This window comes from Lathyrus oleraceus, chromosome 7 (assembly GCF_024323335.1).
Source record: "Lathyrus oleraceus cultivar Zhongwan6 chromosome 7, CAAS_Psat_ZW6_1.0, whole genome shotgun sequence".
NCBI classification, from domain to species: Eukaryota; Viridiplantae; Streptophyta; class Magnoliopsida; order Fabales; family Fabaceae; genus Lathyrus; species Lathyrus oleraceus.
Genome location: NC_066585.1, coordinates 100,531,544 through 100,548,002, shown reverse-complemented (window position 1 = coordinate 100,548,002; position 16,459 = coordinate 100,531,544).

Genomic DNA, 16,459 nt, shown 5'->3' with positions numbered 1-16,459 from the left:
CAAACCATTTCCATCCACCAAATCTAAAGAATCAACCACAGTTGACCAACTTTGACTTTCTAGGGTTTTGGACTTGACTGTGCACTTCTGATGAATTCCAAACCCTAGCTCCTTGAGATTTTGACTTCAAATGACGTCCCAAAACATATGAACTCTTGATTATTGACCATGGTGCCCAAATTCCACAAGAATGGCCACCATCCACTGCTTTGATTGACTGTTGACTTCTGAGCCTTCAACCCTTGACTTAAACATTTCAAATAGACCTCCAGGTCATGTGAACTTGATGGACAAACCCTAGGGCTTTGATTCCTTGAGAAACAACTTTGCTTGATTGGTTGACTGATCTCCTGATCAGTTTGACCTAGTTCTTTGCTTGCTTGCTCTTGAGGCAACTGGGGACAATGCAATGCTATGCAATGTATCATGATATGCTATGACCTAATATGAGAATGTATGTACGATGATAGGTGCAAATTTGAGGTGCTACAGCTGCCCCTATTCAATCAGCTGGGAAATTGAATGGATGAGAGCAACGGCTGTCAGACTTTCAGGGTAAACAGGGATTGAATACAAAAGAACCGTAGAAATTTGCACCGACTGGAATCCACCAATGGAAACGTCCACTGGGATTTGATTCTTATTACTGGGTATTTTGTTTGTTTTTTTTTGTTTTGTTTTCAAAGGACACGGCCACTTCCAGACATCGCAATGACGATGAATGGGAAAAGAAATCACAACTAGATGCCAACGGACAACTAGGAAAAACTCAACGTTCACCAAGACCAACGGAGAGGTAAATCCACAAGGGGACAGGTACAACTAGACGTCATAGGACGAATAGGAAGACTCACGTTTATCGACACCAACGGAGAGGAGGAAAACTCAGCCAGACGTCATAGGACGAGAGGGAGACTCACGTTTATCGACACCAACGGAGAGGAGGAAAACTTCAACCAGACGTCATAGGACGAAAGGGAGACTCACGTTTATCGACACCAACGGAGAGGAGGAAAACTCAGCCAGACGTCATAGGACGAAAGGGAGACTCACGTTTATCGACACCAACGGAGAGGAGGAAAACTTCAACCAGACGTCATAGGACGAAAGGGAGACTCACGTTTATCGACACCAACGGAGAGGAGGAAAAACTCAACCAGACGTCATAGGACGAAAGGGAGACTCACGTTTATCGACACCAACGGAGAGGAGGAAAAACTCAACCAGACGTCATAGGACGAAAGGGAGACTCACGTTTATCGACACCAACGGAGAGGAGGAATCTTCACTAGGGAAGGGACAACTAGACATCATCGGATGAATAGGAAAAACTCGACGTTTATCGACACCAACGGAGAGGAGAAACCTTCACTAGGGAAGGGATAACGATGTTACGAACATCGAAAGATGATGTTTACAGACATCAAAGGAAAACCAGACACTTACGCATGACTGGAAATCACCGAAAGATGGTGTTTACCGACACCAAAGAAGACCAGACACTTACGCATGACTGGAAATCACCGAAAGATGGTGTTTACCGACACCAAAGAAGACCAGACACTTACGCATGACTGGAAATCACCGAAAGATGGTGTTTACCGACACCAAAGAAGACCAGACACTTACGCATGACTGGAAATCACCGAAGGATGGTGTTTACCGACACCAAAGAAGACCAGACACTTACGCATGACTGGAAATCACCGAAAGATGGTGTTTACCGACACCAAAGAAGACCAGACACTTACGCATGACTGGAAATCACCGAAAGATGGTGTTTACCGACACCAAAGAAGACCAGACACTTACGCATGACTGGAAATCACCGAAAGATGGTGTTTACCGACACCAAAGAAACAAACACACGCGGGTGCTGACGGGGTATTGATATTCTCAAGATGACAGGGCTAGGCTGAACACTTGCAGGGGGTCTCACTGGGGAGAAACAAACTTTCTGTCACCAACAGGTGAGGAAATAAACCTCTGTGGGGACACCAAATGCTGACTGGAGCAACTGTAGCAAATGCGTTGTACAGGTTGAACAAAAATCCGTCTCTGCAGGGGATACGGTCTGACGGGGTTTCGAACACATGGATGCATATGTTTGAATTTTTCTATAGCGTAATGCTCCATTTAGGAATGGAAATGCTACGCGATTTTTGAAGATGCAATGATCACTACATGCAAAATGCAAATGAACCCTGGCTGGGGAGCCAAAAAGATCAGACATTCCAACTCTGTGGGGACACTCTGACTGAGGAAACTCTGCGGGGAACTCTGCTTGGGGGAATAGCAAAGCGACTTCACCGGGAAGAAGACCCAACCAATCCTCGGATATGATAAACTCTGCTTGGAGAATATCTGTTATTCCGCTGGGGGGTGACCCATGCCGACTATAGGTAGAATCAACTCAGCCGGGGATGCAAATATCAGTCTACTATAGGAACTCGTCCAATCCACTGGTAGGATGAACTCTGCTGGAGTGAATAATTCTACTCTACTAGGGACGACCCAACCAATCCATATGTAGGAGAATTACTGCTGGAGATGTATTTCACTGAAACCCGCTCCACTCGGGGATCTATCTGAGAGAATGTCGGATTACTGGGACGTCAATCCACCGGATACTGAATCTTCAAAGAAAAACACCCGTGCTGGTGGAGAGGAAGACTGGCCTGCTGGAGAGGCGAAAGTTGAAGTCTTCAGTAAACACTCTGCTAGGGGAGCTGCCCCACAATTATGTCCGAAACAGCAAACTTGCTGGGGATGCCCCACGATAGGGCTCAAACAGCACTCTACTGGGGATGCCCCACAATAGAGCTAACAGGGATTTGGAGGAAGAATCCGTACCGCCGGGAACATGAAGATGAACAACTTCAAACAACACTGCATCGGGCAACTTCACTGAGGAGAGACCATACGAGGTTCTGCAGGACAAAGATACAGTCATGCTCGAGATACGAACAAATGTCTTACCCGTTGGTAATCGTACCACCCTCGGGAGAGCACTGTGGGTCTCCTAAGTATTCTTCCATCATTGTGAATGTTCACTTTGTTTAAGAACAGTTTTTTTTGAAAAAATTTGTTTATTTTGAAAACAATGATACTTTATCAATTAAAACATGCAAAACATTTGTTGAGTTGAAAACAAATAAGAGTGCAAATAATTGGATAAAAGCTCAAATCGATGTGATGGAATGGTAGTCTGCAAAGGGCGAGACTCCATAGATCTGTACAAGCTTGAAATCGGTGATGTATATTGGAGAGGGCTACATTGAACATAATGACCTTTCCTCTACCATTCTGAATTTTCGATGTATTCAAAGCTTCAGTCGACGACGAATCGAGAATCCCTGACGGATGACAGATATAGAGCACAGTCTTGTCAAGATGCAGTTACTTGCCAAATCCCTAATTTTTGCCTAGATTGCCCCAGTGTGAGGTGTTCAATCTAGCGGGATGCGAATTCTCTTTTTTTTTCAATGTCTCTAACTTTTGCCTGGATCGCCCTTTCGGGTTTTCAATCCACCGAGACGCTCCTTTTTTGCCTAAGTCGCCCTTTGGGGTGTTCGACTTATCGAGCTTTTGCTTTTTTGTTTTAGGCGAAGTATTTCTTGACTGCATCAGAGTTCCCAGAACGAGTGAACTTCCATCCATTGTTGTAAGTGTTAAAGCACTGCCTGAAGAGGCTCTCTTGAAAACGTATGGACGTTCTTAGCTTGGAGTTCACTTGCCCCTGGAATCGGGTACGAAAGACATGACTTTCTTGAGCACAAGGTTCCTCGGAACACACGAGGCTTGACCTTCTTGTTGAATGCTTTTTTACTCTCTGCTGATACGACTGACCATGACACATGGCAGTTGATCTCTTCCCTTCGATCGAATTCAGCAACAGTCAACTTGGGACTTTGAGGGTGCTATTTCTCTTTTGTTTTTTTCTTTTGATTTTGCTTTTGATTTTGCTTTTGATTGATTTTTTTGATTTGGTTTTGCACCCTCCTCTTTCTTTTTTCTCTTTTTTCTTCTTTTTTTGATAATGCCCCAGTTGGCTGTTCTGCTGATTCTCGAGATGCAGCTGAGTGTGATCTTCTTTTCTTGCTCAAGAAGTCGGGAAATCTCGTCAGGAATCCCTTCAACATCATCTTCTTCCGCTTCGAACACAGGGAATTCAAAATTGGGAGATGACGTCCGATCATTATGCTCAATGGGTTTGAGAAACAACCTGCATAAAGATTTAGAGATGAAAAGCTCTTTGAAAAATCAAACAAGACAATCGTTATGCAGATGAAAAGATTGCTTTTATTCTTGTTTTTTAAGGTTTTTGTGATCACCAATTTCATGCAAAAGTGAAAAGGGAAAACAAATGGAAAAACAAATGTTTAACATGAGTTTATTTGAATGAAAATATCATTGCGCAAAATGTTGCCAACAATGTCATCACTTCTCCTTTTGGCATGGGAGAAGGGTTTTTAAACAAAGTGATTATTACAAAGACTTATGAACAGCTGTAGGAAAGCCCACAGCGACCCAATTGTGATAGATCCCACCAGGGATGACAACTGTCGATATCTCTTGCATCAGCAGCTTCTGGTTTCTGAACAACCCTTCTGAAGAAAAGTCGGCGCCAGCCCAGGACTTGCTATCTTCAAACTTGATTAGCATTGGGACCTAAGTCTTCCAAGATCAGAATACCTGACCTCACAAGGTCTTGAACCTTCACCTTCAGCTGAAAGCAGCTATCTACATCATGACCAGGAGCACCCGAGTGATACACACAATGCTGTTCAGGCCTATACCACCACCGAGGGTTGACGGGAATGGGCGGCGGGTCTCTGGGAGTAATCAAGTTCCGCTCTAACAGAGAGGGATACAGTTCGGCGTAGGACGTGGGGATTGGATCAAAAGTGATCTTCTTCCTCTCGTTACTTGTACCAGCTTGATTACCATCGTGAGGCTGGGAAGCCTGCTGCTGAGGACGATGTTGCTGACGCTGATGCTGCTGAGCTGGTCTTCTCTGTTGCTGTTGAGTTTGAGTTGCTGGGATAGTCACAGCAGCTGCCTGACGATACTGTCCTCTGTTCACACTCCTCCGACGGTGCACAGCATTTGTTTCATCCTCTCCCCTTTTGGGTGCCCCAGAGGATGTCTTCTTAGAACCGGAAGGACTTGAAGAGTCAGGATGGCGAACCGGAGCGCGGGTTGCTCTGACATTAACAGTCTCTGCAGCAAGAGGCTGTTCACTGATTCTGATCCCCTTCAATTCATCGCCCACGGCATAATCATCGACGAGAATAGCGACAGCAGCATTCTCATAAACGGGTACATCCACTGGTGGAGTACGGCGGACTGGTGGAATCACGGCTTCCAGTCTCTGGGCTAAGGCACGCAGCTCCTCTTGCCCCTGAACAACTCCTTGCATCGTTGTTATGAACTGGGCCATGTTTGCCCTCATCTCAGCCAACTCGGCTTGAACCTGGTCCATACTCCTCTGTTGATTGAGCCTGGTTGAAAACCGGTGTGGTCTTTGATCAGCTATCCTGCCTGACAAAGGGACCGGAGTGAGAAGACAGCACAAGAACACCTGTTATGCAAATGATATGAGTATGATGTTAAATGATGCGTATGATGCACATGATATGCTCATTTCTCAGGCATTCAAAGAGCCTGACCCATCCTCAAAAGATGGCAACCTGCAGCAACAAGAGAACAACAGATACAAGGAAAAAATGAACAACAGGGAAATGCTGATAGCCTTATATATACATAAGGGTAGAAAAGTCATACAACCAAGATCAGCAGAATATTCTCAAAGTACAAAGAAAAAGAATCCCATCCAACAAGCCTGGAGGTGATTCTCAACAAAAAAACAAACAAAGATACAGTCTACGGCAGACGGTCTTCTGGAATGAGGGTCTTCAGGTAATGACACTGGTCTATCAACAGTGAGCATTCTGAACAATCTGGTAGGGGAGTGATCTTCTCCTTCAATTGTCTTCTAAGTTCTAAGACTTCTCCTCCAAGATACTCCTCTGACTTCTGTCTCAACTCCATCTCTTTCTTCAACTGAGCGTCTTTGTCTTTGAGTTGCTTCTCCAAATCTCTGATCTTCTTTTGGTAGTTGACTTCTGCTCTCTGCAGTCTCAGACATTCCCTATGCTCTGTATCCAACATAGATTCCATCTCCTCATATGACCTCTTTTTCCCCCTTGCTCTACCAGCATCCTCTCCTTGCACTTCCCTGAGTTGATGGGCCAAATGCAGCTTATCAGCCTGAGCTTTGTACAACTCCGTCTGAGTGTCTTGCTCCTTCTCCCTCAGACGCCGACTCTCCATCAAGGCTTGCTTATAGTGCTCAGCAGGCACACTATCAGCAAGTACCAAGGGTGGTTGCTCTTGCAACGGCTCCATCCTATCGTAGGGAAGCAGCAAAGTTTCCACTCTCTTCTTTACCCAATCAGTGTAATCGGGCATGGCAATGGCAAACTTCTTCCCTAAGACGGATCCATGCTTCACTCCAACATCTCTCCAGGCTTTCCCTATCTGCTCCAACTTAGCAGGGTCATCCTTCTTCTCAAAACAAAAACTCTCAGCTATCTCTGCTTCGAGCGGCCTTCTACACATGACAAACCCTAGCTGGCGAAGGGAGAGAACTGGGTTGTAGTTGATGCAACCCTTGGTCCCTATGAGTGGCACACCCCGGAATTCACCACAACTTATGATGACATCCTTCACATCCATCCGGTACGACTGCCACCTGATGTCGTAGGAAGTGAGCGACATGACCCTCTGAGTCCACTTCAGAGTGCTCTGGGTATCCACAAATGGTCCACTGGCTGGCAGAAAAGACATGAACCACTTGAATAGAAGAGGTAAGCAACACCTGATGGCTCCACCCTTACCATGCCTACTGTGGATGGCATAGTAAGTATCTGCTAAGAGGGTAGGGACTGGATTCCCTCTGATGAAAATGCTGATGGCAGCATAGTCAATGAAGTTCGGCATACTAGGAAATAGGATGATCCCATAGATCATGGCAGCTAGCTGTGCGTGAAAAACTTCCCAATTCCCCTTCTCTGCTTCATCTCTGGCTACCCTCAACAGAAATTTCAACGGCAGACCAACAACTTCCCCACAGGGCTTCCAATTCTTACCAACCTCCTCAACACTCAACCGGAGAGCTCTGGCAATCAATCTGAAGTCGACCTCCTTTGGGACGTCCAAGAAGGGAGTCTGATGCTGTACTGGGATACTCAACAGGATAGAATACTCCTCGAGAGTAGGTGCTAGCTGATAATCCTGGAAAGTGAAGCATCTGAGCTCTGGATCATAAAACTGTAGTAATGTCTGCAGAGGCACTGGATCCACTACCGTCTTCAGCACTGTCAGGATGTCTCCATACCGCCCAACAAAACTCTTCAATCGGTCGTCTGTCACGAGGCTACCCAACTCAACTAGCGGAGTCAACGGCTCACGGTGGAAACTGTAGGAACAGGTCTTCTGCTTCAACTCGGGAACTGTTGCCATCTCTATCAGTAGACAAGCTCGGGAATGTACCTGAGAAATGATATGCATGCAGAGATTAGTTTTTTTTCTTCTTTTTTTTTTTCTTTCTTTTTTTTTTTTCAATATTTTTTCGATTTTTTTTTCAATGCGTTTCTTTTGAAAAATAAATATGCTATGATGCACATGATGCAGACTGGACTGGCTGATTGTGCGATCTCTGACTAGGTCGGAGCTTCAGTCAAAACTCGGAACTTAAATCCAACTTAAGGTCAAACTGATCACACTGTCTGAACATAAAGTCACCATCAGAACCAAAGTCACCAACGGTACCTGTAATGAATAACCCTTCCCCACTCACGGGTGTAGTCTAGGCCAGGGTAATGCTGAGAGAAACGCAGTATAAATAACCTTTCGCAGAATACCATCATATACACACCCGAAGTATGTAACGATGATACCCCACCAGGGTCTGAACTGCTCGTGATATCAATGTTCCGCTAAGTGGCGCCATACCACCCGCTTCCCATGAACCACTCTATTCCTAGGTATCCTAGATTTCACTCACGGTCTGGGTATTGGACCTTTTACCTCAACTGACTCCCCCCACACAGAGAAAAACAGACAGCCAACCAGTAATGAATAATGAATATGAATGCAAACATCAATGCACACAATCAATGCAAACAATAAATGTAAATATATACAATGAATGCAATAAAATACAACAAGCAGAAAGCAACCAAAACCCTAATCCTAGAGAGCGCTAGGAGAGACTCGCTCAGGGAAGATGGACCAGCATAGGTCAACTTCTCTACTTCCCCAGTGGAGTCGCCAGCTGTCGCATCGCGCGAAAAACCGGCGGGAAAAGAAAGAAACAACAGAGCCGCCACCGTGCGTTATTTATCCCAAAAGAGGGAAAGGAAACGCTCGAAGTAAACCTGGGAAAGAACATGGTCTCGCGACCAAAGAGAAAGGGTTCGGGAGTCGGTTATGCGAAGGGAAGGTATTAGGCACCCTACGCATCCGTAGTACTCTACGGGATCCATGCACAAAAGGAAGGGAAAAAGGTTGCTAAACACTGCTCAAACACACACACACTGGCTGAAAAGAGACAAAAGAAACTGACTGAAACTGACTCGGCAGGATGTCGCATCCTGGGCCTACTTAGTCTATCAGGCATAGACATCAGAGTCGAAGTAGTTCGGACTGGGAAGACGACACATGCTCGCTAGGATGTCGCATCCTATGCATACGTATCTTCTCGGACGAGAGAAGAATCAGAGCATTCGTAGCTCGGCTGACACACACACAAGCAAAACAAGACACACAGGCAAACGTGGAGCCCGACTGCCAATCACTGGACTTATGTCAGCATCCGAACCTAAACGACACGCAAAAGAGGCAAACGTGGAGCCTGAATGCCAATCACTGGACTTACATCAGCATCCGAACCTAAACAACACAACAGATAGATAGGGAGTCTGGGACTCAGCCTACAACTGTCAAACAAACACAAAAGAAAAGAAAGGGCGCCCGGAGAGATCAGCTCAATCTCCTGCCTACATACTTCATCTGGTGTGAAGATCAGGGCGATGTAGTTCCCCTACGCAGGGACAAGGATCTAGCCTAACCAGATAACAGAGGGAGACACAACTCTAGGGAGACTACGACTCGAGCCTAGATGTTGTCATGCAAAGTCAACCCTAAGTTAAGGTTTCTAGCTAAATGGCACACGGGCCAACCTATCCTAGACAAGGCTTGCACAGGAAGCAAGGGTCTCGATTGCAACGAGGGCAAGAGAAAGGGGAGGTCTCAATCGCAACGAGGGCGAGAGAAGAGAAAGATCTCAATCACACAGGGGTGAGAGAAAAGAGTTAGTGTTAGTGGTTAGTCAAACTCGGCAAGACATCGCGTCTCGTGCCTACGTATCTCACCTGAACGTGAGAATCAGAGTTGCCGTAGTTCGGCCGAACAGTTCTAAACATGGCTCACACAAGGGTTAAGCCACACAGACTTGACTTGCACAGGAAGCAAGTCAAGCACAAACCTATTGCACAAGGGCAAACCTAAACTAAACCTAGAGAGGCAAACAAAGCAATCACAAACACATACAGCATAAAATAAACACACCAACAAGGGGGCTCAAACATCAAGGGTTAGGCACTAGGGCCAACTGGAATGGGGTAAGTGTGCTCTTAACCTTGCCATTGATAGGCTAAGGTGAAGCAGATGAAAGGAGATGAGGGGTGTGCCTCATTGCTTCTATCCCTGGCCTGGGAGAGCATTTGACAAGAATGTGTGGGTTCAGAAAGTGGGAACCCTTCTACACATTTAAAACTGACTCAACTGTGCAATTGCACAAGATCTTGGGTTTTTATCTGAGATGCATCAACACAGTGGTGTGAGCAAGACAGAAGACACACTGAATAGTGGGGGATAGACTGCATATCCCTACCTTCCACCAATTGCCTCAAATGAGGACTTTTCCTGCTTGGGACAATTTTAAACAAACACAGGCATTGCCTCTTAAGGAGGACTTCAGACAGTTTGCCCGGTCAAATAACAGACCGGGTCTCCAGACTACATGTAGAGAGAATAATTATACCTCAAAAGCAATTGCTAAACAGCAAAGCAAGCAAGTTCAGAGAACTTAAGCAACTAAAGTACCTGCAAAAGTCAAAACAGTTAGTAAACAGCTCAACAGATAAAAGCAAAAGGAAATGAACCAATAGTCAACCACAGAGGGACCAATCGTGCAAGGCACAAAGACTCAAGCATATGAGTCAAGCCTACAAAACAAAAGGTTAGCACCATATAGACAAACAAACATCAATCAAATTGGTATGATCTTGGAAGCACTATGCTCAACCTGAAACAGATGAACTCAACATAAGTCCAAAGGACCACTAGGGCTAGCCTAGGGTCAAAGATGAAAGAAAAAGTCAAGGCAGCAAGGAAAAGTCAACTCAAAGTCAAAGTCAACCAATTAGAAAGCAATCACAATTGGGCCCACAATCATATCATGCATTATGATCATTTCATGAACATTTGAAGTCAAAGTAAGGCAAAGGAAAGCATACAAAAGTCAACAGAATGACTTGCATCAAAAGTCAACCTAAACAATTTCAAAAATCATCAAATAAATCACACTCAATCCTAACATCTAACATGGTAGACATGTAAAATTTCATGGCATTTGGATGAGAGGAAGGCAGTCAACTAAAATCATGAAGTCAAACCAATTTTAAGTAAGCACAATGAAAGTCAACAAGCATGGGTCAACTTCAAAAAATCATATCAAATTGAAAACAGAAGAGAAATGAATGAGATTAACACCAATGCAAAGCTTGAGATGTCTAGTTATCACATATGGAATTTCATGATCATGTGATATGTTATGAGAATTTCCCAAAAGATTTGGCAATGTATAGCACAAAAAGTCAACAAGTGACCAAGCATGGAAGAAAATTCACAATCAAATGGAAAACAGCAAGATAAATTCTAAGAAAATTCATACGTGAAATAGACATACAAAGGATCATTCATGCAAAAAATGGGGTCATTTGGATGTAGGGAAGCATGTGAACAAAATTAGGGAAAATGCATGATCATGGTATAGCAACAAATGTAACACATGACTTCAAAAAATCATAACCAGCAAACCACAAATGGGAAATCCACAAACTCTATACCAAAATGAAGGTGAACATGTCTAGTTTCATCACAAAAAATTTCAAGGGCAATGGATGCAACATCATTATTTCACAATTGAAATGGCAAGAGATATCATTTATGCACACATGTTGGGAAAACAATTGCCAATTAAAATCCAGCCAATGGAAAATTAAATAAAAATCACAATCAAATACTAGACACATTTGTGATCATTGTGGAAAAAACCTCATGATTTTGGATGAAAATTGAGTGAGAAATGAATTATTGAAGCTTGATGAATTATTGAATGAAGTATGAGCAAATAAGCATGGCATATGGTCAACATGGGGTCAACGGAGTGGCAAAAGCGTAATTCTGCGTGCCACTAATCTAAACTGCAGCGTTTTGAAGCACACAACGAAATGTTGTGATTGGCTACTATCCAATAAAACAGTACCCGAGCCAATGGATGGGCAGAAATCTGGGTTTTATGCATAAACCCTTAGGGTTTAGAACAACAGGGCATTGGCAACATGTTCATGGTATTTCCAACATCAAATACGAAATTCGACCAGCACAACAGCAGCATGGTAATAGTACAGGCAACAACAATGTTCATGTAATATTCAAAGTAGCCATAAACTAAACATAAACAAACACCAATCATGTGGATTTTCTGGACATGTTCATAGAGTTTCGAAACTGCAGCAGGGTTTCTAATACAGCAAGGCATTGGCATTTGTTCTTGAAGCAAGTTCAACAATCGATCAAAAATAACAACAAATGAACAGCAACATGTTAACATAATAATCAATGCAACAATCAAGTGGCCACAACCAAACACGACAAACGCAAATCATTGATTTTCTGGACATATTCAAAACAGCAGCAAGGCATTAACATTTTTATCGAAAATCAACATCAATCTACAGCATGGCAGTAACAATATGTTCAGGCCAATACAAGCAACAACAACGGGCATGATCCTGGGAAAACAAACTGGAACAAGCTAGGGTTTTAACAAGATACTCATCATCTCCAAGTTCAACCATTAATCATGAACAAACAAAAATAAACGTCATCAATAATCCAACAGGGCCATGACACTATCCTCATACAACATTAAGAACAACAGAACAAATATAATCATGAGCTGGGCAGAGTAGAATTCAATACAACAGTACATATGCTCATCACCAACATTCATCAGTCAATCATCAACATGAACAACAACATTAATAAATGGTCGTGGCCATGAAATATCATCAACTAACAGCAAAACAAACAACCATGGGAGTTTTTTCTGAACAGAATTCTAGGGTTTAAAGAACAGCAGCCAACACTCATCATCACTATGCATTCGAAATTCCATCATGCCCAAAACAAAAAACCAACATACCAATGGCATCATCAGACCAAGAATAAGCATAATCCAACATCTATACTTATTAATTCAAGCATATAACAGAGAAATCCACACAAACAAGTTTGAGCACAGAATTTCAAAACCATATTTCTCTCAACACAGTGGATCATTTTGGATGATTTAAAGTTCATTGGCATCAGCAAGTCCAGGGTTACACATGGCATAGCATGGATGAGAAAAAATAGAGGGTCGAAGAACTTACTTGGTTTGAAGAATTCAAAGGAACAGTGGTTACTTGATGGAATTTGCTCAAACAAATGGCCCTTGTGCTTTATAATGGAGGATTCTTGAAGTAAGCTAGCTCAATGATGCTCTTAAGTATCCAACCCACGATTTTCCATTGCTATGGCTTGAAGAAAACAGACCGAGGAAATGCACCACAGTCAAGATTAGATGCTCGAAAACCCTCTCAAATGAGGTTTAGATGATGGAGGAAGCAAAGATTCCTTGAATTCTTTGAATGGTTTATGCAGAAAAAGGTTTTTGCCAATATGCAAAAAGGAGAGAAAGTGTATTTTTGTGATGGTAGGCTGCCAAGCTAGGGTTGAAACGAGCTGAGAAAAAGCTTATATGGGTCTGTTTAGCATTGGTTTAGTGAGTGCTAATCTTGATTTGCTTAAAATGTAGTTTTTGCAATTTTGCTAAATGTGTACAAGTGAACATGGAGGGTGCAAGCTTGCACGGTTTTGGGCTTGGAAATGCTGTCAAAGACCTTGCCAATTGCTGTTTGTGGTCTGTTTAATGATTTGCCAGCTTGCCTTCATGAATGAAACCAAATTGCACATATTGCCAATTATGCAATTTTGCCAAAATAGTGATATGATAAGGGTATGAACATGATTTTAGAATTGGAACAAGTCACAAATATTATATAAAAGCAATCTCAATTGGCCAAATGGTGAAAAAAGTTTTAATTCAAAAAGTCAAAGTTTGGTCAAACTTTGATTTTAAATGAAAAAGGTCCAAAAATGCCATTTTGATTGGCAAGGTTTTAGGTCATGAAATCTATATTTTTGGAAAGAGGGTGAAAAATGTGGTTTGTAGGAAAAAACCCCACCAAATTGGCCTTATGGTTTGAGAGATATGCCCCCTTGAAGTTCAAGATTTTGTGAAAATGAATTGATCATATCTTGACAACCATACATGGGATTTGAGAGTTCTTGGACTTTTTGAAAATGGGAGAACAAGATCTTCAACTTTCATGTTGGGCAAAAATTCATTTGAAGCTTGTATCATGATGCAAGTTGAGGATCAAGAAGTTTCTATTTTTGGCAGTTGAAATTACAGGCCCAGTTTCTATTTCTGGAAATTTTCTGATTGGCTTCAAATTCTTCCATGATGTTGATTGCCATGACACATGAGGCCTATTAGGACATGAATAAGCTCCTTCAAACCATTTCCATCCACCAAATCCAAAGAATCAACCACAGTTGACCAACTTTGACTTTCTAGGGTTTTGGACTTGACTGTGCACTTCTGATGAATTCCAAACCCTAGCTCCTTGAGATTTTGACTTCAAATGACGTCCCAAAACATATGAACTCTTGATTATTGACCATGGTGCCCAAATTCCACAAGAATGGCCACCATCCACTGCTTTGATTGACTGTTGACTTCTGAGCCTTCAACCCTTGACTTAAACATTTCAAATAGACCTCCAGGTCATGTGAACTTGATGGACAAACCCTAGGGCTTTGATTCCTTGAGAAACAACTTTGCTTGATTGGTTGACTGATCTCCTGATCAGTTTGACCTAGTTCTTTGCTTGCTTGCTCTTGAGGCAACTGGGGACAATGCAATGCTATGCAATGTATCATGATATGCTATGACCTAATATGAGAATGTATGTACGATGATAGGTGCAAATTTGAGGTGCTACACTTTTTATTTCATTTTCATCAATAATTCATATTAAATTCAATATTGATCCAAAAAATATGGGTCTTTCACCAAAAAATTTCAAATATTTTTCTCTTTCATATTCTGAATTAAAATTATTTTTTGGATTATTATTAATATTTTTCATGAATTAATTGATTTTTAATTTGTTTTTAATTATTTAAAAATATTTTGAAGTGTCCAAAAATTATGAATTTTTTTTATCCAAGGTCCTTTGACCTTGTTTGACCTATGATAAATCACATGGCCATTTATTTGGTGTTTTGATGTGATTTTAGGATTTGGACAAAACATATTTGAATTTAATGCATTATTTTAATATTTTTAATTGAATAAATGCCATTTAAATTGTGTTGACCATTTGGATTGACTTATTTGAGTTTCACATTTGTTGTTGGGCCTTGATCAAGGTTGATTTGACTTTGTCAAATTAATATTATTGGATTTAGGGGACTTGGCCAATGCCAATTTGTTGAGAGACCAAGAACTTGCAAGTTTGAATTCATCTAATACATCATTCTAGATCTCTCCAGATTCATCTGCAACATTGATCCTTGTAAGCTGTTATGTTGAACCTGTGACTTGTGGATTTCATTTGCTACATGGGCAATTTTGAAGAAGATCATTGGAATGGATAAGCTTGGATGAGGCCATCTTTATTTGATTCCTTTGCTCTTCAAGATTGATATAATTGTGCATTTGTGTGTTGCTTTATTCTTAAAAAGTCCAAGGGAATTCTGGGTTTCTATTGACATACTTGTCTATTGGATTGCTCCCATTTGGTCAGACCTTTTCAACTTTAAACTTTTAAATTTCTTGTAACTAGAGTAGTCTCTTCATCTTCTCCTCATTTCTTTAATTTCAAATCTCTCCCTCCATTTTCCAAACCTTCTTTGTGTGAACTCTTTTGTTCTAAACTTTGACCATTTTTACAAAAAGGTAGAAACTTTGGCCTTATGCCATTGCATTTTCAAACTCATTTTTCTTAAATCAAACTTGTAAATAAATTTAACCATACTTGACTTAAATTATCAAAAAGCCAAAAAGAACTAACTCATTCAAACCATTTTAGGCCCTTGTGCCTTTCAAACTTAATTTTTGTTAAAAAACCAACCAACTCACTTTGAAAATTCTAGCCCGAACTACGAGGTTATGATCCCTCATTTATATGTTGGTACGTAGGCACGAGACCGAAGGTCTTGTCAAACGCAAAAATATAATTAATCAATTCTTTTCTCATCCCCCCCATTCTATTTGTTTGTAAATATCACTTTGTACAAAATTACATATACACACAAAAAGGGCTCCCTAGGAGTACCTATGACACTTTGGGTGCTAACACCTTCCCTCTGTGTAACCAACCCCCTTACCTGTGATCTCTGATTTTTATTAGTTTTTATTTGAAAATTTCTTACCATTTGGGTTTTGTTCGCATTTTTTCCCTTTTCCCTTGGAAATAATAAAATCGCGGTGGTGACTCTTGTAAATTGATCTTTAGCTTGTCAATAGCTTAATGATCATGAATTTCCCGCTACAGAAATTAAGTGGCGACTCTGCTGGGGAGTAGTCTCCAGTGGGTTTAGCCTACTTTTTGTGTGAATATATTTGTATATATGTGATGTTTGTATATATGTATGTGTGATATAATCTGCTTGTTGTGCTTGGTGATCTCTGAGTGGTGAGATAAGTTCTAACCCGAACTTGAGTGCAATTAAGATAGGAGGATAGTATAGTCATGTTAGACTTGTGTGAAGTAGTCCTTAATAAGTTGGCTTGAGATCCATCTGCTCAGTGGAGACTCCGTTGGATTTGGAAATGTCCCACAAGTATTTGTGGTTAGGCATGGCTATTTCTAATTGGGTCTGAGAAGCTGAGGACCTTAGAACACCTAACCAATCTTGGCCTATTTAGGACGTAGTGCAGAAACTATTCAAGTGTAGACTTGATAATAGTTGTTACGCGATACTACACTCA